Genomic DNA, 3,490 nt, shown 5'->3' with positions numbered 1-3,490 from the left:
ACATTCATCAAGGATATTAGTCTATAGTTTTCTTTCATTAGTCCTTGTCTAATGTTCATATCAGGGTGATACGGGCTCCATAGAATAAGTTAGAGAGAATTTCCTCCTCCTTGATTTTTTTGGAACACTTTCAGGGAGATTGGTACCAGTTCTTCATTGTACATTTGGTAGAATTCAGCTACGAATTCATCTGGTCTAGGGCTTTTATGATTGGGAATGTTTAAATTACTGATTCAATCTCACTACCCACTATTGATCTGTTCAGGATTTCTATCTTTTCCTTGTTCAGTCTTGGGAGGTTGTAGGTTTCCAGGCATTTATCCATTTCTTCTAAGCTTTCTAGTTTGTGAGTGAATAGCTGTTCATGATAGTCTCTGATGATCTTTTAAATTTCTGTGGTATCAGTTTTGATGTTTCCTTTGCTTTCCTCATTTTTTTTTATTTGGATCTTTTCTTTTCTTGGTTAGTCTAGCTAGCCATATATCAGTTTTGTTTATCTTTTCAAAGAACAAGTTTTCATTTTCAGAAGCAAAGCTTTGTAAATTTTTTTATCTCTGTTTTTTTTGGCTCTGTTTCATTTAGTTTTGCTCTGATTTTTGTTATTTCCTATCTTCTGCTACCTTTGGGTTTGGTTTGTTCTTGTTTTTGTAGTTCCTTGAGGTAAAACACTAGGTTATTAATTTGTAATCTTTCTTTTTTGATGTAGGCATTTAATGTTCTAAACTTCCTTCTTAACACTGCTTATTCTGTATCCCAGAGGTTTTGGTCTATTGTGTTATATCTCATTGTGGGTTTGATTTGCATTTCCCTGACAATTAGTGATATTGAGCATTTTTTCATATACCTGCTGGCCATTTGTATTTCTTTTAAGAAATATCTATTTCAGTCCTTTGCCCATTTTAAAATCTGGTTCTTTGCTTTTTTGCTACCAAGCTATTAGAGTTTCTTTTATATTATTGATATTAACTTCTTGCTTTTCAGAAATTCTGTCATTTGTGGTAACATGAATGAACCTGGAGGACAACATGTTGACTAAAATAAGCCAGGCATAGAAAGACAAATACCACATGATCTCACTCATTTGTAGAATCTAAAGTTGATCTCACAGAAGTAAAGAGTATAATAATGGTTAACAGATGCTGAGGGGGAAAAGTGGGAGGGGATAATGGGGGAGAGATTGGTCAACAGGTACAAAATTATAGTTACATAGGTAGAATAAGTTCTGGTGCTCTATAGCAACAGTAGAGTGACTATAGTAAACGATGTTATAGCGTATATATCAACATAACTAGAAGAGGGTATTCTGAATATTCTCACTTCAAAGAAGTGAGGGATGTACTAAATACCATGATTTGATATTACAGTTTGAACATATATCAAAACATCATACTGTACCTCATAAATATGTACATATTCATAAATATGTATTATAATTCATCAATTTTTTAAGATATCTACCTTTTAAGAAAATTTGAAGTATACAATAAAGTTTTGTTAACTGTACCCACATTGTTATATATTAGCTCTCCAGAACTTATTCATCTTGTATAACTAAAATATTGTATTACAGCTATGTATAACATCCAGACCCACTCAGAGACAGTTTCTATTGACTGCATTTTTCTTATATCCAGGTCACACTTTCTTGGTTTTTTTGTATGTTTCATAACTTTTTTTTTTAAACTGGCATTTTAGATTATGTATTTTAGCAGCTATTATTATTTCTTTCCAAGAAGGTTGCATTTTTTTAAATTTGCTTATTTGTTTGCTTAGTAACTTGACTTGACTAAATCTGTAGTCTGTGTTCTCTCTGGTGTGCAACGCTAAGGTGTCTTTTCTGTTTCTATTAATATCATTTTAATTTGTAAGCCTAGATTCCTAGGAGTTACCCTTGTGTCTGCATAACATTGATCAGTCAGTGACTGATCCAAAGTTATACTCAAATGCATGGGTGTGCTTCAAATATTTCTTCCAGTTTCTCTCTCTCTCCCTGCCCCCTCTTCTGGAATTCCAATTGCACATATGTTAGACTGTTTGTTTGATATTTTTCCATAACTTTTGGACACTCTGTTCTAGAGTGGTTTTTTATTTGTTTATTAATTTTTGGTTGGTTTGGTTTGGTTTTCGTAGGTCTTCTTTTGCATTATTTTTATTCTCTTTGCGTTTTAGTTTGAGTAATTTCTATTGACCCATCCTCAGGTTCATTGATCCTTTATTGGCTGTGTCAGGTATACTTATTAGCACATCAAAAGCATTTTTCCTTTCTGTTATATAGTTTCTTATTTTTAGAATGTCCATTTTATTATTTCCTATAGTTTTGTTCTTTTTCTTGAAAGTGCACATCAAATTATGCATATTTTTACCTTTTCCTCTAGTATATTTGGAATTTTTCTTTTTTTTTACTTTAAGTTCTGTGATACATATCACAGAACTTAGGTTTGTGAACATATCACAAACTGTAGATTTGTTACATAGGTATACATGTGCCATGGTGTTTTGCGGCACCTATCAACCCATCACCTAGGTTTTAAGCCCCACATGCATTAGGTATTTGTCCTAATGCTCTCCCTCCCCTTGATCCCCAACCCCCAACAGGCCCCAGTGTGTGATATTCCCCTCCATGTGTCCATGTGTTCTCATTGTTCAACCCCACTTATGAGTGAGAACATGCGGTGTATTTGGAATTTTAATCATATTTTAAATTTTCTACTTCATGGTTCTAGAATCAGTTCAATTTCTCTTTTTCAGTTTATTATTTTGCCTCTTGACCATGTGTTTTTTCGTGTGTGTGTGTGTGTGTGTGTGTATTTCTCATAACTTTTGTTAAGAGTCAAATGTAGATGATAGATACTGGAAAAAAAGAAGATCTTGTCTTTTGCTAGGCCTTTAGCATAGGTATTAATAGATCACTCTAGTCAGAAGTTGAGATGGTTTAGGCTTTGTTGTTTTTATGATGATCCGGAATAAACTACATGTTTAGTAGCCTCTACTGTTACTCTCTTAGACTATTTCTACTGCTATAACAAAATGCCTGAGACTGGACAATTTATAAATAATAGAAACTTATTTCTCACAGTTTTTGGCCTGGAAAGTGCAAAATCAAGGTACTTGCAGGTTTGGCACCTGGTGAGGCCTAGTCTGTTCTTCCAAGATGCCGCCTGGAACACCGTATCTTCACAAGACAAAAGAAACAGAAGAGCAAAAAGGGCCTAGGCTAGTTCCCTCCAGCCCTTTGATCAGCTCACTAGTTCCATTAGAAAGGCTCCGCCCTCAGGACTTAATCGCATCCTAAAAGCCTTGCCTCTTAATATTATCACATTGGTGGTTGAGTTTTAACGTATGAATTTGGGGGAATATATTTAGACCATAACTTTCCATCCTTAACCCACCAAATTCATTTCCTTCTCACACACAAAATACATTCATTCCATCTTAATAGCCCCAAAAAGTTATAACTCATTCCAATACCAATCCAAAATTCTCAGGTCTA

This window comes from Rhinopithecus roxellana, chromosome 15 (genome assembly GCF_007565055.1).
Source record: "Rhinopithecus roxellana isolate Shanxi Qingling chromosome 15, ASM756505v1, whole genome shotgun sequence".
Lineage (NCBI taxonomy): Eukaryota > Metazoa > Chordata > Mammalia > Primates > Cercopithecidae > Rhinopithecus > Rhinopithecus roxellana.
The sequence above is the reverse complement of the archived record's forward strand: the minus strand, read 5'-3'. Positions refer to the sequence as shown.